We start from the raw sequence: 25912 nt of genomic DNA, 5'->3' as shown, positions 1-25912 counted from the left end.
GCCTCCACTGATGGCAGCCGGGGGCAGGCTTCTCCTGCCCACAAAATAAAACCCGATCCCACTGTTTGTTTCGGATGGCTCTACGCATGATCAAGCCCAGACCCACCTCCCTCTCCCATCTCCTTTCCTCGGAAAGAAAGCCACACCTCAACTGAAACTCCATCTCCATTGCAATATGTCGGCAGAGTCTGTGCCTGAGCTCTCTCTGTACCATCTAATTTAATCTTTGTGCACACGTGGCCCTCATCCTCAGGACACAGAGGTTCAGAAGCTATGAAGCAGGTCCCTGATCACACAGCTAGTTCATAGGGAATGGTCCTCAGGTCCATCTGCCTCCAGAGGCTCCTGACTTCCCCACTGTGCCCCCTCCCCTTCCCACACCCCTGCTCACTCCTGGGATCGGAGTGGGGCTGGGATAGGGGAGGGAGGGCAGCGGAGGCCACATCTTTGGTCTTTGGCTGTCCTGATTCTGTCTGGGGCCTCTGAGAGCAGGACTGGTGCCCAGCTCCCAGCTTTGCCTTACGGTCCCAATGACATCCTGGTGACTGTGCTTCTGGGGGTCTGCTCTACCCACTGGCCCCTTTGCAGGCCCCCAGAACCCTTCAAAAGGCCCTAAACAGACCCAGCCTCACGACACCGTGCCTCTGCTTTTGCTGACCTGTCTCATGATCCCCTTGCCCACCTGGGCTCCTCTGTAGTGTCTCGGAAACCTGGAGCTCCCTCTCCTCTAGGGTCCCGGGTCCTTTGTCTGTGCTCTCCTTTTAGCCCGTGTATTCCTCGTTTCAATTACACGTCTACCTCCTCTGTCAAAAGGTCCACTCTGACCAGTTCTGTGCTGTACACTTCCCTGGCACATGGCCAGGCCTCAAAAAAGTATCTGTTGAGTGGCTACCTGTACACATGGATGGGCAAGCAGATGGACAGATAGATTCCTCCTGTGGCTCTAATTCATCTGGGTGAGGCAAGAAGGGTGGTGGGGAGGGAGGAGGAATCCACAGCTGGCAGCCCCCTTGGGGATAAGTACCACCCCGACCCGACTGTCTCTGCAGTAGGGGTGTGTGTGTGTACATGCATGCATGCATGTGGACAAGGGGGAGGTCTGAAACTCTGCTGTGAAATGATCAAGGTGTGAGACTGAGAGGCAGCCCATGGGTCGCCCCATGGCCCAGGGCCCCTGAAGCTTAATTGGACCCATGCTTGCCGCAGAGGGCCCTGTGTGGGAGAGGAGACCCCACACCTAGTATGAGACCCTGGGCCAGACAAGAGGGCCACCTCAGCTGCGGTGCCTGAAACATAGGACGATTAGGAGGAATTAGTGGAGGGCGGTGAGGGGGGCTTGGAAACTGTCATGGCAACTGTGGGCACATCCTCTGTGCAGCTCTCCTCTTTGTCCCTGCCAGTGAATAGCAAAGGCATTACATAAGCAGCAAATGCGCCCTCTGTTAGGACTGAGCCCTTGGCACTGGCGGGCCGTGGGCCAGGAGGCACCACACAGGATGTTCTCCCATCCACCGCCGTGAGGGAGGGCCTGGGCAGCCTGATCCAAGGTCCACTGAGGCCACCCTGAGGTGAAACCCGCCACCCAATTCGGCACCTGCTGCCCAGAGCAGAGCCTCCAGCAGCCATGCTAGGCAGCCAGAGAGGAGAATCAGTGGACGCCTCGCCCTCAGCCCCAGACCGTGCTGACACCTGCCTCTTCCCCCAACTAAAAGAAACTTTCAACCTCAAAAGCAATGGAAAAGACAGTCAGAATCTCTTCCTCTTTAAGAGGCTGAATTTACAAACTCAATCTGAAATGCCCCCACCCCCCACCCCGGCATGACACAGCCATCGTCTCCACAGCACCAGGGTGCTTGGTCCTCAGATACAGGGGAAGTGAAGGCTAGTTGCCTGTAGCCCCAGAGAGGGTCACCACCTTCAGACCAAGCTGTGAGACCACCCACCAGCAGAGCTTTGCAAAGTCACCGAGGCGCCAGGACATGCTGAGGTTTCTGACGACTCCTTCCCTGTTCATGAATGCCTGCCTCAGCATACCTTCCCAGCGTCTGTTCCTGTCCCCAGGGGAAGAAGAGTTCTCAGAAAAAAGACAACTCAAATAGTTGAGGGCTCATCTCCAAGTCTTAATGCTCAGCATACCAGCTTTACTTCCAACGGAGTTCTAGAACTTTGAGGCTGGTCTCTTTTCTTTCCTTTTGACTTAGGTCAATGGGGATTGATCAAGTACTCACTCGGTGCCTGGCTCCATGGAAGAAGTCAGAAAGGGGAAGAGTCTCTGAGCCCACACTGCCAAATAAAGTCACACAGAGAAAACAACTTTAAACCTTACTTAAAACTCACACCCGCTGGCTTCCAGGAAGTACTCGGACAGTATCAAGTAGAGTCCCAAGGGAAACTGGAGGAGCAATGTTCCAGAGGCCAGAAACTTCCAGAGCAGCAGAAGAGCATCCGTACTGAAGGGCTGGATCTCGTCTGAGAGATTCCAGGGAAAGAAAGAGGGACAGATGCAGCCAGACAGAGACAATCTCTGTGGCAAGGACGAGCACAGCGTGAAGTCACAGACCTGACTCCAAATCCCAGCTCTGCCACTTACAAGCCAGGTGACCCTGGGCAAGGCTCTCTACTTGCCTTAGCCTCCATTTCCTCTTCTGTAAGACAGCAATAGAAACAGTACCCTGTGATGGAGTTGTTGTGAAAATCCCAGGCGAGCGTGCACAGAGCACGCCCAGCACCACACCTGCAGAGCCAGCGCCCAGCACGTGAGAGGTGGTTTCACTACCAGGACAGGGAGAAGGTCCCGGGTCTGTTCTAAAAAGCTCCTTGAGAAGCCTGAGCTTTGGATCTGCTCACAGTGATGGCCAAAGTTCTGGAGGGACTAATGACCACGAGGTAGAACAAGACCTAGAGAGCCCAGGCAGTAGTTCTGAGACCTGGTGGGTCTCCTCAAAGGAGAGGAACCCACAGCACTCAGGCACAGAGCTTTGCCTTCCCTTCAAAGAGAAAGATTTATTCTTGAAGCCAAGGCCTCAGCTGCTCTGACCTCTGCTTCACAGGATGATGGTGACAAGGTCCACACCTTGTGGAACAGAATCTCAACGAAGCTAGAAGGAAAAGCAGTCAGTGGTGTGGTGCCGTGGAGGTCTGGGACCTACTGCAACCCAGGCTCCCAAAGCCCAGCCCTCTGCCAGCCTTTGACTCTCCGAGGGGAAGCGCATGACATTTACAACAACTAAGAGGAACGAAAATGAATTCACTGCAAGCCTTTGCATGTTGTCACTCAGGGTAAGCAGAGTCCCAGGTGGGGCCTGAGAAATCCATGCTACATTTTACTTGCTTCAGCCAGCCAGACCCACTGGGGGCTGGGGAGCCAGGAGGGACAAAGCCTGCTAGAATCAGCCTCTACTCCAAAGTCAGGGAGTCCTCCTCTACCAACACAGCATTAGCATCAAAATCCACCCTAAGAAAACAAAACAAAACTCTTAAGTACTTACTATGCGCCAGGAACTGTGCTTATCTCATCTCAGCCTCCCAATGGCTCTACAAGGCTGGTATTGGTGTTTCTATTTTATCCGTAAAGGAATGGAGGCTCCAAAGAGTGAGTGAGTTGCCCAGGGCCATTGTGCTGGTTGGTTTCTGCTGCATAGCAAATAACTTCATACATCTCAGTGCCCTATATAACAAATATTTCTTTTTCCAAGTGCGCATGTCAGCTACGATTTGGCTAATCTAGTTTGGGCTTGGCTGCAACAGACTGGACTCCAGACTTCATGTCAGATTCACATCTTCCCATGAGTCTTCATTCTGTGGTCCATGCTGAAGGGTCAGCAGCTCCCAAATGACAGATCAAGTAGCACAGGAGAGCAAAAGCCAAACCAAAGAAGCACATTGAAACCCTCTGCTCACATCACATCTGCCAGCATTCCAATGGCCAAGCCAAGTAACCATGATGTGTGCAGGCGAGTATGTACTCCGCCTATACCAAGGATCTAGATGCTTAATTATATTCCAGGATGGAGTGCAGACCCAAGACAATACCCCACATCTACCACCATCACTCCCAAGTGGCAGAGCCGAAAGATGAACCCAGACAGCCTCTTCTCCTCACTGCTCTGCAATCCCAGCTACTGTGTAACTTTCCTTAGGTCCCTTCACCCTCTCAGTCTTGGTTTTCTCATCTGCACGCTGGGTATAGCCTGACCTATGTTGTTGGGCTATGTAAGGATCAAACGAGGTGGTGTAAGACTCTTTGAAGGGATCCGGGGGTACACTAGGACAAAGTCTCTCCCAGCCCTCATTTGGAAATTCCACAGCATTCTGACTCTCTTCCAGACATAGACAATGTCAGAATGACAAGAAGGTAGAGCTGCCCCACGACCTTGAGAATGACAGACCTCTCTTTACCAGCTGAGACACAGACTGATCCTGAGGCACGTTCGTGTGAGTGAGAAATGTCAGGGTCTCGATCATAATTACGACAACTGTCAAGGCTTGGCCAGGTTGACTGTCTTAGGGAGGACGTTCCATGCCAAATACCAAAGCCAGGTGAGGAGCTGGTCAGAGAAACACACACAGTTCAAGAGGACAGCCTGGGGCTCCCCGAGTGCACGCTGGCACTGCTGGGCAGCGCAGTCCCTCACGGCTGCTGGACACGGCTCGGTACTGCATGGACATCTGTTACTCTTCATCACTCATCATTTGTTCCCTGCACACATCTTCTGACTGCTACATTTTGACATTTTATTTTCAGGTCAAAATAACAGCAGGGATCAAACTTCTAAATAGAAGTGATAGCAGAAACACAGGGTCAGTCACAAAGAGTACACAGTAGAACATGTCTGCATGTTTTCCCAACAGAATGCCTGAGCCCAGCCACTCAGTTCCACAGAGAATGGCTCGGATTCCTGGGTTCCTTGGCTGCCTGGGTTCAAGTCCTGCCTCCATCCCTTAACAGTTTAACCACCTGAGACTCGGTTTCCTCATCGGTGAAAGGGGAACAGTAATAAGTACCCATGTCACAGATAGGAGGGTTCCACAAGAAAATCTATGCAAATCCCTCAGCACATGGTCTGGTACCAGGAAGTGCTCAGCAAACTACCGTTGTCATTAGCATCCCTTCGCCCCTTGACAGGCAACCCCAAAACCATTCCCACCCCCTCAGAAACTTCTCTCCATCTCTAGCAGAAATTCTGGGAAGCAGAGGTCCACATGTCCCTGAGGATCCCATTTCAGTACTGAGCACACATCACTGCAATCTGATTTTAGGCATCACTGTGTAAACATATGACCCTTTAATTCTATTTCAATTCAGTTATGCAAATCTCATTATATATTCAACATCGAGCCATTTTTCTTTCCTCTAAAAATCTGTCTACCACTGGCCAGCCGAACCTACTACTACCGATTCGAGGCCCAGCGGGAGCAGAGTCCCAGCACCCTGAGTTTGGAAAATGCATCACTCCTCTGCCCGGGCACAGAGCCAGGCCAGCGACAGGTGCTGATCACCCCGGGGCCCGAGGGAGTCGGGGCAGAAAGCAGGACAGAGATCATCCCACCAGGCCCCTTCCTCCCATGCTCCACGGGGCCCCAGGAGGCCAGGAGGTACCCAGGGGGCCTCTCTGTGTGGGGACACAAGAGAGGTCAGTGGAAACAGGCGGGGAAACAGGACCCGTTCTCCACTCGTTCCCCGATACAGTTCACACTGCCTGTTCTGTAGATTGAAATACCATGGAAATCTTGGTCTGGAATAAAAGGATGCTACTGCTTTTATATTTAAAACAGAAGAAGACAAAGAGGAACCAGTCAATTAATCCCATCCTAGAATCTTTATTCCAGACATGGGGAAACTGAGTTCCAGTGAGAGAAAAGAGTTAGGCAAAATCTTAGACTGGGAGTCAGAGCCCAGAGCAGGGCTGTTTCCATTTGCACGTGGAGCCCAATCCCTGCTTAAGGAGACCGGAGTTATCAGAGCTTCCTCCAAAGACCAGGAACAGGGCCACGCCACAGCTCCATCTTCCCTCTACACTGGGGCAGGAGCAAGAAAGGGCAGCAGACAGAGCCTTGGCACGGAGCCAAGCCACAGCCGTCACACCCTGTCTGCTCCCACCACAGGGAGGCCCTGTGTGCAGGACAGCTGGGCTGAGGGTGAGCATGGGAGGCCTCAAAGTCTTAATATGGCCTGTCTTAGCTTATTAACAGGAGATGGATAATATCTGACAAATGATAGGGGATAAATTGTTAGGCAATGTGCAAATACGCCTGCAGCAAAAATGGAAAATTACTATACAGTAAAAGCTTTTGTGGCTGCAAGAAAACTCAGAGGTAATTTGTCTCTGGTCTCCTCAAATTCCAATCTCGCTGTTAGCTGTGGCAGAATGCTACATCCATAACCATTCCAATTAAATCATTATAAAGGGGCTCCCGCGTAGACATCCACTTTAAGGGGCCGAGGAGGAAAGGGCATTTACAAAGCTGAAGCTCAGCCACAGCTTCCCAGGCTCTGTCCCTCTGTCCGTGGACAGTCACTTAGGCAAGAGCCAGGATTATACCCCAGGACCATTTCCACCAACATGCCCATCTACTTATGATCACTCAGCCGGCCCAGCTGACCGTTCCTCACCGGACACTTCTGTAGGACACTAGACAAGACGTGTAAATGACCACTGTCTGCCCTGGCCAAAGACAGGGGCCAGCAGGATGGAGAAGGACTTTCTACCTGGGAAACTTCCCAAGAAGACATGGAACCCACTGTGAAAGGAGGTCTCAGAGCCCCTGCAGGAGCTCCCAGACTCACCCTGACACAAACAGAAAATGAGATAGAAACTCTGTAGGATAGCAGGCAGGAAGAGAAAGCCAGGAGCTCACTGAGGACACAGATGTGGGCATGTGGACCTCAAACCCAGTGGACTTCCACAGGGGAAGGCCCCAGACCCGAGTGGATGCAGGGCGGGGCAGAGGAAGCTGCCTGGGGCCCAGCAGAGCCCCAGCTTCTGCAGGAAACACAGCCAGCACTGTGGCAAGATTTTCTCCTTATTCAATCCAGGCTCCTTGCTTTTCCATTAAAAAACAATATAGGAAAAGAGTGTCAAGGAAAATCTCTGTGCTCAAAACACACTTGTAAACAGCTGCTACCTACAACACAGGTGCGGGCCGGACTGTCCTGGGAGTAGAGGACCGTGAGGCGCAGCAGAGGCCGTCCACCTCCGCCAGAGAGCAGCCCTTGGCCAGCAGTGGAAGGCATGCGCTTGGGGACACACCACGCTGGAGCAGGAGGTGGACTGTGAGGACCAGCCACAGGGTCCATCCCCGCTTGGCAGGAAGGGAAACTGACCCGGAGAAAAGGCGCCATGCCCAGGCTGAGTCGGGCCATGCCACCTGAGCGTGGCAGAGCCAGCAAAGGCCACAGGTGAGGCTTGTGAAGGGGAATCGGAGGAGAGCTCAGGAAATGGCTCCATCCGCATGATGGAGGGGAAAACCGGGAAACTCAGTCCCATAACTAACTAGCTTGAAGGGATTTTGTTTGTTTGTTTGCTGTTGTTTTTTATTTGATTTATTTTTTGGCTAATCATGCCAAGAAATCGGTATAATTGACAGCTTCATGAAACTGACTGGCAATTCTGGGATCCTATAGGCACATCCCTAGTGAAGGATCTAGAGCAGATGAGCGGAGAACCAGGAGACCAACCTCATGACTCCTGTGGCTCCCTACAAGTGAAGGTTCAGGCCCCCAGGCAAGAGAGACACCCATGGCATCAGCTCAGATTGAACCAGGGGCACAGAATGCCGGTCCTAAATCCTGGTTGCGCACCGAAGGGGCCACAGGTGCAAGGTTGCCCGTGTTCTGACACGGCAAGAGCGCCCAGGTAGTCCTCAGATATAGCCAGGGGCCTCTCCTGATCGAAATTCACAGGAGCTCAGGGCGTGCTCACTCACTGTCACCAGTGCCAGAATCACCCTGTACCAGGCACGGTGTCAGGCAGGTCACACACTGGGTACTAACGGCACACGCACTGCTGACCTGAGAAGGGAGACCAACAGAATCAGGGTTCATCCGTGATCCGGGAACACGAAAAGGCATTTGCCGTCTTCCTGGGACTTATAACTTCAGGTGACAACGCAAATAGTTCTTTGGGGCCGAATTGCCCAGGCATCTGGATACTGGCTAAAGTGTCAGAGGGCTGTGAGCGTAAGTGAAGGTTAGCGCACTGTGTGTTTTACAGACTAACTCTAGCTATGGTTATAGAAATGACAGAGAATCTGCCTGCAGACTCCGCACACCTCCTTCTGGAACAGGGAACCCCTGCCCCCGTCTGTCCCCGGCCCTGGCCACCGCTAGGCCTCTGTGCAGGTCCTGCTCCCCTCCTGCCTCCGGGGCGGCCTCAGATGGGCCATGAGCCCTTCTCACAGGATACCTGCCAACCACCACGGGATCCAGGACGACCCTGTGTGTTCCTCTGATGGTGCAGGGACCCTGCTGGGGGGCTCGTGAGGGGTAAGCCAGGGATGTAGGGGTTGCAACCACAGAAACCCAATACCTATCTGAACAGCACATTCAATCTTCTCTCCCTCCCTATTATGGGTCCTCTGGCCTCCTGCCAGAGCCCTCACACATCTCCTCACCACCTCCCTTGAATTCTTCAGGATCCAGACCAAGTTGCCTCTCTTCCACAAAGTCGGACTTCTACATCTCTCTCCCTCTCTCTCTCTCTTGCTCTCTCTCTCCCTCTCTACCTCTCTCCCTCTCCCTGCCCCCCCCCTCTCCTCCGCGCCCCCTCCCCACCCCCCCACAGTGGCTCTAGGACTTCTCAGCTATTTCAATCATTCACATGGCATGAAACTTCCAATAATGGAAAATTAATTGATAATACCTCTTTTTTACTAACTGGTTAGGAAAAGAATGTTCTGGTTAGTTAATCATCTCGGTTAAAAGAAACTTACCAGAGCTGCCATACTAAAACTACCAATTTTGCAAGGAATAAACTAGCAATATACTACAACTTAATCACTGATGAATCTGAAGACACTTAAGACTCTCCTAAGGCTTTCAGTCATCATTGAGAATCCTGACCATTTTGTGCTGGGAGATTTCCTAAATGCCATTTAACAGGGTTTTCTGATTGCTGGAAGGAGATTTCATCCAACCTTTACTGTGTGAATGACAGACATGCACATACGTAAATACTCATGAGCCTATACCTACAGCCAGCCCCCTTCCACATGGCTCTTCCATCTTCAACCAACACAGCGGAGATGGGGTAGTTTAATCCCATCCCTTCCTCTTGATGTGCCAGAGCCCTCAAGGTTAGAAACCACGGGTATGTGACTCAGGGGAAGGAAGACATGGAAGACCCACCTTCAAGCAGTGCAGAGAGGCCTCACCCAAACAACAACTTCCGCGATCCTCCGGCAGCCATCACGTCCCGCTTAGGCCCCGGAGAGGCCACACCAGGTGAACCGAGTTCCCTGACGCAGGGAGGAAGGTGCACAGAGTCCTGGCAGTGGCCGAGCCCGGAAAGGCAGGCTCACATTGCACCATCAATCGCTCAGAAGCGTATTGTCATTCCTGTCAGCAGGCGCTAAGCATCCATGACAATTCCAAAGCTTAGGTGAGCTCCCCGCTTCTACAAGAAGGAGGGTGTCAGGGGACTAAACTGGTGCCCACTCAGATCTGGGTGATTAGCTGACTCACGCTGCTTTCCTGCTGCCGCTCTCCTGTTCCCTAACTCAATCCTGGTGTGCTTAAATAACAGGGATGATTTTGTGTCCCAGCTCCTCCAGGATCCAGCCTGTGAGCAGTTGTCAAGCTCCCTGGCCCACGGGAAGCTCCCCTCTCACCGCTTTCTTGTCAATTACAGAAGAGGTTTGTTCACATGGCCTAGGAAGCAAGGCTTATGAAGCCCACAAAATCCCTTAGAGCCGGGGAGCGGCTTCTGACATTTCAAAAGGTCAATCAATCACACTATTTCATGGAACATAATCATCTCCCAGGACCTAAATGCAACAATAAAACCAAATAGCTCCAAACACTTGGGGAAAATGAATGATGCACACACAGAGGAAAGGCTACAGTTGGCTTAGAAAACATCTCTGCAGCCTGCCCTGGAGCCCCAAGCTCTGGGTTTGAATCCTGCCTCTGCCGTTGGCCTTGAGGTAGCTCTTGCACCATCTCAGCCTCGAGGATGAAGTGAGGTGGCTTAGGGAGGCTGTGCTCCAAGCACTCAACAGTAGTGTCTCCAGCAGAGAAAGCGTAAGGGACCAGAAAGAATTTCACAGAGGTCACGCCAAGCCACTGAGAGGTGCCTCCAAAGACAGCCCTCAGGAGGCCGTAGCTCACGGGGAAGAGGGGGGACCACACCTCACACTCAGTGAGGAGCCACCGAGCCCTGTGTTCCATGAGGCTAAGAGCCAGGCAGCTCTGTCTCCCCTGGACCAGAGAAGGGGAAAGGCAGCTGTTTGCTTCATGGAACCACAACCACCACGCCCCTGCCAGTTCCCCCTTCTTAAGGAGACATGAAGTGGCTGCCCTGCCCCTCTCACACTCCCACCTCCCTCCTGGGGAGCTGTACCAGGTTGGCAGGCAAGCCTGGGGCAAGGGCTCCTGCAGATGTGCTTGACGCCAACCGGAGCGCATCTAACTGTCTCTCAGGGTCTGGCCACAGCTCGCCGCAACCTCCAGTGTCTTCTCTCCTTGCCGTGGCCGACCCTCCCCTTCCTTCCCTCCCACTGCGCCCTCCCTCCTGACCCTACCGCACCCCTGAGGACTCTTTCCATTGTCACCCTCTCCCCCGTCCACGGCCCCCTCACCTGGCAGTCCCCGGCCTCCTCCTCTACGGCTCTCTCACATTCTCCAACCGCGTTCAGTTTCTTCGGAAGCCCTGGCCTTCTCCCTCTTCCTGGCACTCACGTAAACCTCCCTCCTTCTCAGACCAGTGGTTCTCACCTGGGCATCCATTAGAGGCATTAGAATCACCTGAGGGGCTTTTGAAACTCCCAGGGCTCAGGCCACAACCCAGACCACTGACAGCAACATCCCCAGGTGCATCAGGGTTTGTAAAGTTGCACAGGTGGGAGGGGGCAACCCCAGCAGCTCTGACCACAGGCTCAGCCCTCGGCTGGGTGTCAAAGTGGATCCATGTTGTTTCCTCTTGGGAGCCTAGGTCTCTACAGCCCTTGCTGGAAAACCAGCCTTCAGGTAGCACTTTATGCCCCTGCCATTGGGGAGGCTTCCCTGCTCAGAGCAGTGCATTTGGGGTCTTTCCTCATCCGTGCTCCCACAGGCATGTTTGATCGTCAGGTTTGAAACCAGTCTAGGGTTCCCTGACAACGAGGGATGTGCTTCCCCCATGCCGAGAACAGAGCAGGGTGTGTGGTATTGTCAGTAAATAGCCGAGGGGTAGAAAGAAAAGAGGGAAGTGGGAGAGAAGGAGGGAGGGAGGAAGAGGGGAAGGAAGGGGAAAAGATGTCAGGGTGACGCCAGGACGCCCCGTCCATTCAAAATGAGGCGCTTTGCATTGATTGAACCTTAGCCACAGACCCCTCAAGGGAGGTTTCCTAGCAACGCCCCTTTCATCTCCTGGGTGCCCGGCTCTGATCCACCCCACCCACGGGTGGGCCTCTGCTCTTTTTTGAAGTGGGTGGGGCTACAGCAGGGCCACATCCCAGGCGGCCCCGTCCATTGATATGCACCTCCGTTACCCACCAGCCACCTCACTGCTGGACCTGAGACGCTGAACCAGGCCCATTGGCCTGACCACTGTCCCTCCCAGGCCCGGGTGCTGCCCTGCAGCAACATACTTCACTCCACAGGCTGCCCACGACCACCAGCTTACAGTACGTGGCACCTGGGAGAGACCACGAGACCACAGAAGACCCTGGCCGTGTTCTCCCAAAACACACAGCCCAAGGAGCTGCAGCTCTACATCCTGACGTTATCATCCTCTCTGGTTATTCTCTCCTTTTAAAATTTGGGAACTGACAAATATGGCCCAAACACAGGGCAAGGGAGAGGTCGCCTTGGTCTGGCTTTCCCTGAGATGGCAGTGGGGGAACACCCAAGCCAGCCTTAACTTCCCAGGGAAGGAAAACTAGGGAAGGCTCTCTCCTTCCCATTCCATGAGAAAAGGGTACTGATGGTCTCATCCCCCACCATTTTGGCCCCCAGCAGCCTCTGGCACTCAGTAGGCGGGCTATAAACACTGCCTGTCATTATTGATGACAATATCAATCCATAACAAAATTCCCCAGAGCATTTAAAAGGGATTTGACTCACAAATCATTCTCTACACAACACTTTCGACATGAGGCCAATATCAACGCGAAGCACAGCTGTCACCAACAGGCTGAAAGCAATCCTTCCAGATTACGGACCACCCGTGTCAAACCTGTTTTGACCACTTCAGGAGGAGCTAAGAAGACAGGGGAGAAAATGAGGGTTTTTACAGTGATTGGACCAAACGGTCCGCCCCAGTAAAAGCCCATTTATTCACGAGAATCAGCTCCAGTCTTGAAAGGCCAGCTAGCAGTTTTGTCAAAAAAACCACATTCCCTCCCTCACGCACCAGCTCCACGACTGACTTCTACTTGAGATATGAGCTTGACAAGGACTGGCTGCACTTAACACTGGCTCCTTCGGCATATTTTCCGCGGGATATTTTCCCTCCTCAGCAGCGGGAAGGGCGCTTTCAGAGATGTTTATCTTCCCTGATGAAATATAGTGATGCGGCCGTCAGCTGCGCTTGGCATCGCCAAGCAGTGGCCTGAGTCCCTCTGGAGCATTTCAGAGCAGGTAGAAGCTCCTGCATCCACTTTCTTGGGCTGGTGATTTGCCCTGATCCCACGGTCCCTTCATTCTATTCCTCCCTCACCGCCCAGAGGCCCATCTCAAGCCACACAAAGGGCCAGAGACCCCACGGTGAATAGGTTTCAGACACAACAGCCTCATCCACAAGGCTCACGCCCCCACCAGCTCAAAAGAGCCAACCGAGAGGATGGCTATCCAGTCACCTTATGTAGGCCGTCAATTTTATCTTTATTGTTTTGGAGCTGAAGGGGCTTTGACATATCTCCATAAATCTGTGGACGCAATGCGCCCTCCCTGGGGCACGCTTGGCAGGAAGACCAGAAAGACATGGAGTTTAGGAAACAAGCCTGCAGAGCCTGGGGACGTCTGTTTCCCAGCTCTGCACTCCAGGAGGATCTGCACCCAGGTTCTCGAGGCAGAGCTGAGGCTGACATGGAGGGGCTCAGGCAGCAGCACCCACGAGGCGGGGGTCCAAGCTCCAGCCCGATGCTCGGGAGGGTGGTGCTGTCAGCTATCAGCACTCCCCGATGCCCATTCCTTAGAAAAAGAGAAAAGCAGACCCTCCAAAGTGCTCACTTTTAGAACAGTTGCTTGCATCTGACGAAACCATCCCTTCCTGGGGGGTTGCGATCTGAACACCAAATCCTTTCCTCCCTCGGGCTCCCCTCTGCATCAAGCCTTCTGTCACCTCCCAGCCTGACGTGACAAGAGACCAGATGCGCCAGTTTGCCTGAGCCAGTCTTGGTTTACACCTCCTGTCCATTGTAATTATTAATAGTGTTCCCTGTCATTCGAATGTCCCAGTTTGCGTGATAAGTTGTACAGGTACGATTTCTCGCACTCTCCTTAGCCTGGACCCTCAGGGGCCCCCATCAGACACTCACAAACTTATGTCCTGCTCAGGGGGCACAAGCCCACCTTCTTGGGGTGCTGGCCACAACTTGCCCTTTCTCATTTGCTGTCCACTCCATAGCCCTCATCCCCAGCCTGACCACGTAGAGCTGCCCAGAGAGCTGGTTAAAAAACATGACCCGGACCTGGGCACCAGGCTTGTACAAAACATTGTAAAAGCACAAGCACATAGGCAAAGAGTCAAGCTTGAAGGACCAGTTGTAGCATCTATCTGTGGGTTGCAAGGCAGCTGAGTAGCTCAGGACAATCTAGTAAGGTGAGAGCAGAGGAACCACCAAATTTTCATACCATCAGGATACTACTACCGCACTTTTGTCCCCAACCTTCAAATAAATACTGTGAAAAAATATATAAACTTGCAGAGTGATGGCTGAACAAACAAACATGGCTACAAATAAGCAAGTGAAGAGCAGAAGCCTTGGCCTCTATCTGCACTCTGTGGGCAGAGCCGTGCTCGTTTCTGAGCTCCGCAGCCTCTCCAGGTCCGGGTGCCGTGTACACCTGGCAGTTCTCTCAGCCAGAGAGTTTAGGTACCAAAGAACAGTGCAGCCCCTCTTTGTGTCCCCTGTGCTGAGAGGAGTAATGGTGGAAGGGAAGGAACTGCTGACATTTGCTGGCTTGGGGCTTTACCTCTTCTGAAAACAGCACACCAAGGTCTTCACTTTACAGGTGAGAAAACTGAAGACAGCTCAGAGAGGTGACGGAAATTACCGGAGGTCACATAGCTACCAAATATCCAGCCCAGTCCTTTGGACTTTTCTCCCCAAACCAAGGCCTCCTAAGAAAACTAATAACTGAGATACAAGGGGATATGTGATAACTAGAGAGGGTGAGCGTTCCGATTCAGAGTTGGCAGTTAAAATGCATCGAGGGCAACTCAGAGTCATAATTCCCCGTGGGCGCTCATGATTTATGCAGACGTTTCCCATTAGCTCTAATGGATGTGGGCAGCATAAATCTCGGGGCACAGCTCCAGACAGGCTCTTGTGATCTAAACACCACTAAAATCAATGACATCGTCCCAGTATTGATATGGAGATTGTGGCGCTTCATAAGTAGGCCTGGCGGAGTTGGCCTGCCTGCTACAGCCTGCCTGCGACACCCTTGCTAGTGGGAATGACGCCCCTCAGGAAGCACTCCAGCAGAGTGGGCCAAAAGCACCAATTCCAGAGCCAGGATAGCAGGTTCAAATCCCATCCTCCCATCTCACCAGCTGTATGACCTAGCAAGCTACCAACGTGCCCTGAGCCTCAGTCTCAACATCTGTAAAATGGGGATTAAATGAATTATCATGCATAAAGCCCTTAGAACCGTGTCTGGCTGTGAAGTTAAGCTTCACTTTGAGAAATACAAAAGGCCTGTGTAGACCATTTACGAGAGAGCCACTTTGTTTGGATTTGTCCTGGAGACCTAGGCAGAGTGCAACGCCAAAACCCAGCCAGCATGAAGGCCAGGATTCCCAAGAGGGCCTTTGAAGGTCAATGCCCCTGAGTCCATGCAGGTGTCTGGAAAGGTGGGTGGGAGGCTGGGCTCCACCAGCTGTGCACAGCCAGGCTTCTGCCCCAGCAGGCACAGATGCCCACAGGACAACATAGGCACATGAGGATACCCCCTTTCGGGAGGCTCTGTGGGTTATACGTGGTTCTCACAGCCGCTCCACCTCTTTCTCTGCCCCGGACTGAAGATAGATGAGCATATAAGTACCCGGTGTCTGAAACTCACTCACTGGAGGGCTAGAATTATGTTCTACTCTTAACGTCAATATTTCAACCAATGTTTTATAAAATAAAGCTATGAGGAGGTCTTTGCTCTCCAAGGATAACAGGTAACAGAGACAAAGGCCTCTGTGAATCCACTCAAAACAAATTCCACAGTGAGGAGTGAAGAAAAGCTTTTACTGAGACTTTGTCTTGAAAGTTGAAACTAAAAAGTATAAAGATATATTTATTTTTAGCTTATCTTTGTAAATGTGATCATTGCAACTCTACTAATTATTAGAATGAACAGAGGATAAATGATGGGTTGGCATCATCATTCCAACAACTGCTTGGGACAAATCCATAAAAAAGCAAAGCAAGGTGCATGGTCTGATGGGAAGGAAATGGCTCAGCAGCTTCCTCCCTTGCCTGGGAGGAAGAGAAGAAGGACGGCTCCAGCTGTCCTAAGCCTGTGGGCTACCCTCCCTGCAGGTCCAGAGCTGACTGATGCTGCCTTTGCCCTGCAGGAAACAAGCACAGAGTGATGACGCCCAGTACCTGGATTAAAAGAGAGACAAAAAAAGCCCGCAGAGTTTCCAGGAAGGTAGGATAGATGCACTGAATCAAGGAACCATGAGCTCAAGCTGTCTACCGGACAGCTTTGGGGGATCATTCCATCTTCCCCCTGTTTGGTCCAGGCCAACCCCCCACCAGGGAGCCTTCATCCAGCTGTATAAACCAAGCTGCTGGGTCCTAGACAGCGGCCGGGAGAGACTGAGCATGTCGAGTCCTTGATCTTCCTGCCGGATCAAGATCTGAGGACTCCAGAGAAGATAAACCACCAGACCAGGAGCAATGGGATCGCTTATTTTCTTCCAGCACTGAAACCAGGGAGGCAGCCACGGTGAAGCCATTTCAGCCCTTGCTATTCCACTGTGGTGGACAGGGCACGTCTACAGGGATCCACTACCCTGCACACCAGCCCACAGAGGGCACCTGGACGCTGACCCACTTTGCCAGCTAGAACCCTGGAGACCCAAAGACAGTGGCTGCCAGTTTCTCCACAGGAACAAGGTGCTCTCCAGGAGGGGCCTGCTTCTCCCAGACCCCTGCCCACTTAGCCACAGAAGAGGTCAGAAGCTGGAAACAGCAGGAGGGGCCCAGCTGAGCTCTGGGTTGGAATCGTACAATGACAAGATGGTCAGAGGCAGCTCCACAAGGACCGCCCTCCAGCTCAGCCCTGGTCCAGACATGGGAGAGATACAAAAACGCCAGCCAGGGCTCTTATCCAACATGATCCCTCCTCTCTGGGAACACAGACTAACCATGACTTATCAAGCCCCTTCCACGTGCCAGGCACTGTGTTCCACCATCGCATTTAACCCTCCAACAGCTCTATGACTCAGCTACTCATTCTAAAATGGGAGCACAAAGACACACGCCTGAGAGGTGGTATAGACTGGATTCTAACTCATGCCTGTCTAATCCAGAAGCCCATGCTCTGAATGGCCAGACCGGGCTGCCCTCCACTGATATCACCAGGAAGCCGAGAGCCCTGCTTATCTGGTGCCTCAAATAAAATCTGACATGGGTAGATGCTCAAAAAATATCTAGCTGGGCTGTGTCTATGCTTCACAACAACCTGGAGAAGTGGAAAAACTTGGCAGATAATTTAAGCTTCATAATACTTCTGCCAAGCTGGGATTAGGTAAATTCTGACTGTGAGCTCTTGAAGGCAGGATCTCAGTCATATCCTTGCTTTGCTCTCCCAGAGCACCATTGCTCTCCTGCTTTGCATTTGAACTTGTGGTCATATGGTTCACTGAGTAACGTCTGTCTCCCCCATTAGGGTATGTGTTAGCCCAGCATCATCTCCATGACTGGCAAATGGTAGGCACACAGTGGATATTCCTTGAATGAAGACATAAATGACCAGCAAGGAGGTTGGCATGAGTGGACCACGGCCAGGAAGGTAGAGAGCATGGGGGGTTGGGGTGGGGACTCCAGAAATGAGACTTGCACACCGACGGGGACTCTGGGCACCTCCAAGCCTTCCCTCAAGCCCCGGAAGGCTTCCTGTCTCCTTCTGGATCTCCACACGGGGCCAGGGCAGGCGTGGCCCCCTGCTTCGATGCCTTCAGGATAGACTTTACTCATCCAGACCCTCAAAACGTTCCTCAGTCATTTTAAATATGGAAATTTTGTCCTGAATAGAAGAAAATGCTCTGAAAAATTATGTTTTGCCTTTCAAATGAGCAAAGATTCCTTGAATTATGAAAGTAAACAAATTAGGGTAGAAGATCTCCAAGTAATCGCATAAACTCCAATTTCCTATGTTTTAACATAAACATCAAAATAATAAACTCAGGCATATATGGGGGGAAAACAAAAAACCCAGCCTGATGCTGTTGCATTCTTTAGAAGCTGAAACCTAAATGACTAAATTGGCAGTTTATTAACAGGAAAATTATGCTAAGTAGCTTCATGTTGATGCCAAGAATTTTATGCAGCGAGTTAACAGCGCGGTACCCTGAGTGCCTCACCTGCATTTTCTCATTTAGAGAGAACAATGGCTCCAAATGAGAGCAGTATGTTCACATTACACACCCAAGAACATTTGCACAGATGGAAAGGAATTTCTTGATACCAGAGTGATTAAGCCTTTTGTTCTTTATGCTCCAGCCCAGACTTAGGGGAAAGGGGGAGATTAACATCACTTAGGCTGGTAATGAAGGGACCTGGGGCCAGAGCTCTTAAATTTCTCAGAGGACCAGCAGCCACAGCCCATAGGACATTATTTTTTCAGGGCTCACCTGGTTTGGTTTTGCTCAGTGGGAACTGGGCAGTGTAGAACTGATAAATAAATACCTGCTGCACATCACATCATAGAAGGCCTTGTGAACTCTGCCCCAACCGTGCAGGAAGAATGGCAGGGAGACCTGTGCACAGCCCACACCTGCAAAATCTGGGCTGCTCAGCTACACAGAGTGGGTGCTTCCCATTGGTTTGTTCAACCAATGTCTATCAAAAACCCAAATGTATTGACCTTCCACCTTGTGCTCAGTCCTCTGCTGGAAGAGGCAGCAGAAGAAAGCACTGTGTCAACTCTCTAAGAGCTTATGGACCACCTGAGGAAACAATCCTTAGATACGTGGCATCATCAGAAAACATGTGATTGTATATAACCAAGTGCTGGATCACGGGCAGTTAAGCATGCAAACCCAGGTGCAGTTAATCATGGCCATGGACCAGGAATGGATCATTGCAGGAAGTAACTCTTAATTGAGCATCTAAAAATGGATCCGAATTACAGCTCATCCAACAAGAAAGTGGAGGGCACTACAGATGGAAGGAATTGCGCATGATGAAGTATAAAAGCGCAGGTGAGCGTGGCATTTGATAGAGACCATCAGAAAGACTTGTATTCACATCACGCAAGGCTCACCTTCCCAAAAAACCTTAGGTCATTGGCAGGGGCTTGCCTCAAACTGTAAATTTAACCTACTCAAGACTTCATGTGGCAGAAAGAATGCTATGTGTTCACCAAATGTCACTTCACATTCCTCCTTCTCTGAGAACATAGAAAACTGTGTTTCCCAGGCCCCCTGCCATCAGGCTGGACCGTGTAACTAGCTCTGTGTGAAAGATAAACGTGTCATTTAGTCACACTGAGATTTAGGGGGTGTTTGTTACCACAGAATAACCTATCATATCTTGACTAATACATTCGACAAACATATTCATTATTTGAAGACTGACATCATCTATTCATACAATCATCCAAGGACTATTTACTAAGAACCCTCAATGTGCTGGGCACTCCATTAAACACTGGGAACACAAGAATTAGCAAGAACAATAGAGTTCCTTCCCTCATGAGGTATCGTCAAATGGAAATCAACCCCAAATATTAACTTTTATGGACCGCAAAACCCAATTCCAGTTTTTTAAAAAGGAAACTTTAGACAGAGTGTTTCTTAAATTACTGAATTGGAATAAGATATTCCAAATCAGTACTTCTTTCAGTGTAAGTACCTGTCCCTTAGCCAGTTGGCTTTTTGGCAAATCTCCTACCTGGTCGCTAAAAGCCAGGGTATCCTCAGCCAGAGTGACCCTACAGGCAGCCACTCTTTGGCCTATAAATGGTTTTCTCTGACTCCCATTTGGAGAGCAAGCCTTGGAGGTTCATTATCACAGACAACACTCCTGATAGGGCACTCACTTCAGAAGTTCCAAAGAGGCATGTGAAAGAATCCCATTTTTTTTCTTCAAAACAATACTATTATTTCATTAGAATGAAAGAAACATGCTGAATTTTTTAAAATGTGCTTTCTACTATATTGTTTTTTAAAAATTAACTTTACTGAGGCACAACTTACAAACTATAAAATGTACCCATTTTTTAAAATTCTATTGAAGTATAGTGACTTACAATGCTGTGTTAATTTCTTCTGTACAGCAAAGTGATTCAGTTATACATACATATATATATTCTTTTTCATATTCTTTTCCATTATGGTTTATCAGAGGATATTGAATATAGTTCCCTGTGCTATACAGTAGTACCTTGTTGTTTATCCATTCTCTATATACTAGTTTGCATCTGCTCATCCCCAAGTCCCAGTCCTTCCCTCCCCTACCCCCACACCCCCTTGGCAACCACAAGTCTGTTCTCTATGTCTGTGAGTCTGTTTCTGTTTCATAGATAAGTTCATTTGTGTCATATTTTAGATTCCACGTATAAGTGATATCATATGGTATTTGTTTTTGTCTGACTTACTTCACTTAGTATGATAAGCTCTAGGTCCATCTGTGTTGCTGCAAATGGCATTATTTCATTCTTTTTATGGCTGAGTAATATTTCGTTGTGTGTGTGTATATATATATATATATATATATCACATTTTCTTTATTGATTCAACTGTCAATGGACATTTATGTTGTCTCCATGTCTTGGCTATTGTAAAGAGTGCTGCTTTGAACATAGGGGTAAAATGCACTCATCTTAAACATATGCTTTTATGTTTTGACAAACCTGTACGCCCATGTTACCATAAACCTCAATCAAAATATAGAAACTTCCCATCAAGGTGAAAAGTTCCCTAGTGCCCCATCCCAGTCAAGCCCACCAACTGCAAGCAAACACTGATCTGCTCTCTGTGCCCATAGATTAGATTTGTCTTTTCTAGATCTTCACTTAAATAAAATCATACAATAGTTATTCTTCAGCGTCTTGACTTCTTTCACATAACATAACGTTTCTGAGCACCGTCCCTGCCTTTACATGTATCAGTAATCCATTCTCTTTTATTACTGAGTAGTACCCCATTGTGTGGATATACCACAATTTGTATTCACTTGTTGATGTACATTTGGATTGTTTCCAGCATTTAACTATTATGAATAAAGCTGCTATGAATGTCCATGTACAAGTTTTAGGATGAACATGTTTTTTATTTCATGGGGGTAAATACTTAGGAGTGGAATTGATGGGTCTTGTTTTTTTTTGTTTGTTTGTTTGTTTGTTTGTTTTTTGGCCATGCCACACAGCTTGCAGGATCTTAGTTCCCCGACCAGAGACTGAACCCACTCCCTCAGCAGTGAAAGCGAAGTATCCTAACCACTGGACCACCAGGGAATCCACTTGATGAGTCTTATCATAAGTGTATCTTTAACTTTATAAGAAACTGACAAACTACGTTACAAAGTGGTTGTACCATTGTACACTCACCAACAAGGTATACGAGTTCCAGTTGCTCCATATCCTTTCCAACAGGTATTCTCTTAATCATAGCCATTCTAATGCATGCGTAGTGGTAGCTCCTTGCAACTTTAATCTGCATTTTCTTAGTGACAAATAGTGTGGAATTACTTTTCATTGTGTTTATTGGCCACTCATATATTTTTGTGTGTATGAAGAATCTCTTCAAATCCTTTGTCCTTTAAAAAATTAAGTTATTTATATCTGCATTATTGACTTGTAAGAGTTCTTTATACAGTCTGAATAAAAGATCCTTGTCAGAAATACACATGGAAAGTATTTTCTCTCAATCTGTGGCTTCACTTTTCCTTTCATTAACAGTGTCTTTAACATACAGATGGCCAAAAAGCACATGAAAAGATGATCAACATCACTAATTATTAGAGAAATGCAAAACTACAATGAGGTATCACCTTACACTGGTCAGAACGGCCATCATCATAAAGTCTACAAACAGTAAATACTGGAGAGGGTGTGGAGAAAAGGGAGTCTTCTTACACTGTTGGTGGGAATGTAAATCGGTGCAGCCACTACGGAAAACAGTATGGAGGTTCCTTAAAAAACTAAAAATAGAGCTACCATTCGATCCAGCAATCCCACTGCTGGGCATATATCAGAGAAAACCATAATTCAAAAAGATACACGTGGACTTCCCTGGTGGCGCAGTGGTTGAGAGTCCGCCTGCTGATGCAGGGGACACGGGTTCGCGCCCCGGTCCGGGAAGATCCCACATGCCGCAGAGCGGCTGGGCCCGTGAGCCATGGCCGCTGAGCCTGCGCGTTCGGAGCCTGTGCTCCGCAACGGGAGAGGCCACAATGGTGAGAGGCCCGTGTACTGCAAAAAAAAAAAAAAAAAAGATACATGCACTCCAGTGTTCACTGCAGCACTATTTACAATAGCCAAGACATGGAAGCAACCTAAATGTCCATCGACAGATCAATGGATAAAGAAGTGGTACATATATACAATGGAATACTACTCAGCCATAAAAAGAATGAAATAATGCCATTTGCAGCAACATGGATGGACCTAGAGATTATCATACCAAGTGAAGTAAGTCAGACAAAAATAAATATCATATGATATCACTTATACATGGAATCTAAAAAAAATGATACAAATGAAATTATTTGCAAAACAGAAACAGACTCACAGACTTAGAAAGCAAACTTATGGTTACCAAACGGAAAAGGTGGTGTGATGGAGGGATAAATTAGGAGGTTGGGATTAACATATACACACTACTATGTATAAAATAATCAACAAGGACCTACTGTATAGCACAGGGAACTATACTCAGTATTCTGTAATAACCTATATGGGAAAAGAATCTGAAAAAGAATAGATATATGAATATATATAACTAAGTCACTTTGCTATACACCTGAAACACAACACTGTAAATCAAGTAAACTCCGATATAAAATTTTTTAAAAAGTTTTAAAAACAGTGTCTTTAAAAGAGCAGGTTATTCTATTTGATGAAATCAAATTTATCAATTTTATCTTTTCTGGCTTCTGTTTTCTGTGTCTTACGTATCTTTGCATATCCCAAGGTCATGAAGATTTTCTTTTTTTTCTGGAGGTTTTATAGCTTTAGCATTTACATTTACGTTTATGATCCATTTTGAGTTGATTTTTGTGTGCAACATGAGGTAAAGGTTGAGGATCATTTTTTTTTTCCATATGAGTATCCAGCTGTTCCAGCACCATTTGTTGAAAAGGCTATTATTTGTCCATCAAATTAACTTGGCATCTTTGTTGAAAACAAATTGACCACATATGCATGGGTCTATTTCTGGCCTCTATTCTGTTTCATTGATCTCTGTGTCTGCATTTATGCCAATACCACACCGCCTTGATTACTGTAATTTTATGGTCTTACAACCAGGTAGTATAAGTCTCCAACACTGTTCTCTTTTCAAATTGTTTTAGCTATTCTAGGTCCTTTCCATTTTCATATTAAATTTAGAACATTATCTTTAGAGGGTATTTCAAAATGTGGTGTTTCACTGTGCTCACTTTGCCAGAAAAAAACCCTCAAACTAGATCCAGAGATGAAAACTTAGGTGCAACATGGAGGTTGGTTAGTTCTGTGCAGTGATGGGGAAAATGGCCTATTACTGAGCTATCGCGTTAGTCTGTCAGTAGATGACTGGTCCACTGGAGATGTGCTCTCCGTGAGCCAACCACTCCTCGGATCTGTGATTTGTTTTGTTTAGGAGATGACTATCTCTCAGACACGCATGCCATGCTTTTAAATTGTTAATTGTAGGGACAATCAACCTTCAAAATCCTGCATCTGCCTCACTCCCGCCTTTCACCAAATCCTGGCTAAGAGTCTGGGGTTAGTACTGGTCAGAGTCTTGTCGTCTCTGGGGGAGCTGGCCTGCACCACACACTGCCACTGACAGGAGTGTGAAGGGTGGTGATAAAACACTATGAGAGCTGTGGAGATTTGGAAAAGGATGGAGCTCTACACCGATGTAAGGGGTTGTTATTAATAGCGACCTTCATGTATTTGAAAGAGGGTATCTGGGTATGTGGGACTGAAGCTGTCTTCATGACTCCAAAATTGCAGTCAATCATGTAAAAAAAAGGGCAGTTTACCTTCTGTTGGGCATCAGATGGACCTCCATTTGTTGACACGGGAGATGCATGTGGGAAAATGTAGAGGATATGGTCCAGATCAGAAATTTTGTCAGTACCTATGTCATTCATGAGATAAAACCTTAAAGGACAATGACCAGCACCCCACCCCCCGCCATTCTCTCTCTCCCTTGGTCTTTGTTCTCAGTCCCATAGTCCAGATTAAGCCAGCTAAGTACAATATTATCATCAGACAGTCCTTATGACTTTCACCTTCTCTGGAATGCTGAGTGATGTGCTCACTAAGAGCTGAGCTACCAAGGAGTGGCTAATGTCATCTCCCCCGTGTGGAACTGACACCCATAGGACAGAGTATCCCTATGCCTGATTCCCACACCTGAGCCCACCTCACTCACACATACAAGAGGGAAGCCAGGCCAAAAAGTGATCGCATGACCCAGCTTGGCCATGCCGCTCATCTAGACCTTACTGACACCCCTGCAGTACTCAGCCTTGCTGGCCATGGGGATACTTGGTATCAAAAGATGACATCCACTCCTGAGCACAGCACAGCTGACGGTGCCTGAAAACACTCTTTTTGTAAAGGTGGTCCTGAAGCTGCCATGTCCCGCATCTATAAGGAAGGGCAGCTTTTCATCCATGTCCTTCACAGGGCGCTTCACCTCACCACATCACAGCCATCCTCACTCTCCTCCAGGAAATGCTGCTATGGAAATTATCCTAATTTCTTTTATCCCCGTGAATGAGCCAAAAGAAGAAGCAGAAGGGTTTTTTTGTGGCTCAAGGGGCATTTCTTATAGTCGTGGGGTTTAAAATATTTTACTATTGTATGCACTGAAAATAATGAAGGGATAGATTCAAGAGAGGCAGGGCAGCTGGCTCTGAATAGAGGAAGAGGGTCCCAGCTGAATAGTACACCTTCAGCTTCAAAAAACTATGAAGGGATTCAATTTGTAAAACCAATCATACTTCAGATATTGAAAATAAAGCCAGTTTGAACAATTCTTTCTTTTATTCCCATCCTCTGCTGAATGAAATTAAGAAAGGCATATCATCACTTCACATGCAAGATAAAGCACTGTTTCACACAAAAAGCAGTCTCATTTTTTTCAAAGTCTAGAGCCTCCTATGTTAATGTTTGAATTATTATTGAGCTGCGAATTGGAGCCAGTGGAATGTCAGTGTGTTAACTATACATTCGAAGCTGGGCGGCAGCAGACGGGGAACCACCAATTTATTCTCAATCATGTCTTTACATTATACAAACCACATCCCACATCCAGAGTTAACTATGTCCCAGACAAAGAGAAGATGCAGGGACCCAGAGAGCCATCAAATTTCCGAAGTAGCAGGACAGAGAATGTAATGGAAAAGCTCCAACAGGCAGCAAACTTGGCAACAACAAAAGGCATTTTAATGACTAAAAGGAGATTTAGCTTGACCCTCATGCAAGCTGAATAGAGATGGCTACTTCCTGGGGGGCTCAGAAATTGTAGCAGACAGATCAGAACATTAGTTTCAACTTTTTGTTAAAAAAGCCACCACGACCTCCTCTTCCATTGCTGAAGCAGTCACCTTGCCAGGGTTGTATCTATGTAGTAAATGTATCCCCACCATCTGCAGGAGAAAGTCATCAACATTTTACCCAGATTCCCCCCAGATAGGCATGGGGAGCAATCACTAAGGGCTGTGGGATAAGGCTAGCTGTGAAAGGACAATCCAATGGATAGTCTCTTCAAGACCCCAGGACCAGGAGAGGCTGCCCTACAGGTAGAGGTAGGATAAGTAGGTCTTATTAGGGACAGAGAGGTGAAGACCCAGCCAACATCTAGCTTCTAAGGCCAGGAAGAAGACTGCAAGGCAGGACATTAATTTCTTCCCCAAATATGGACCCTGGAACAATTCCACACTGGTTTTTTTTTTTTTTGTTTTTTTTTTTTTGTGGTACGCGGGCCTCTCACTGTTGTGGCCTCTCCCGTTGCGGAGCACAGGCTCCGGATGCGCAGGCTCAGCGGCCAAGGCTCATGGGCCCAGCCGCTCTGTGGCACGTGGGATACTCCCGGACTAGGGCACGAACCCGTGTCCCCTGCATCGGCAGGTGGACTCTCAACCACTGTGCCACCAGGGAAGCCCTCCACAC

Source organism: Phocoena sinus, chromosome 3 (genome assembly GCF_008692025.1).
Source record: "Phocoena sinus isolate mPhoSin1 chromosome 3, mPhoSin1.pri, whole genome shotgun sequence".
Taxonomy (NCBI): Eukaryota; Metazoa; Chordata; class Mammalia; order Artiodactyla; family Phocoenidae; genus Phocoena; species Phocoena sinus.
Note: the sequence above shows the minus strand (reverse complement) of the source record.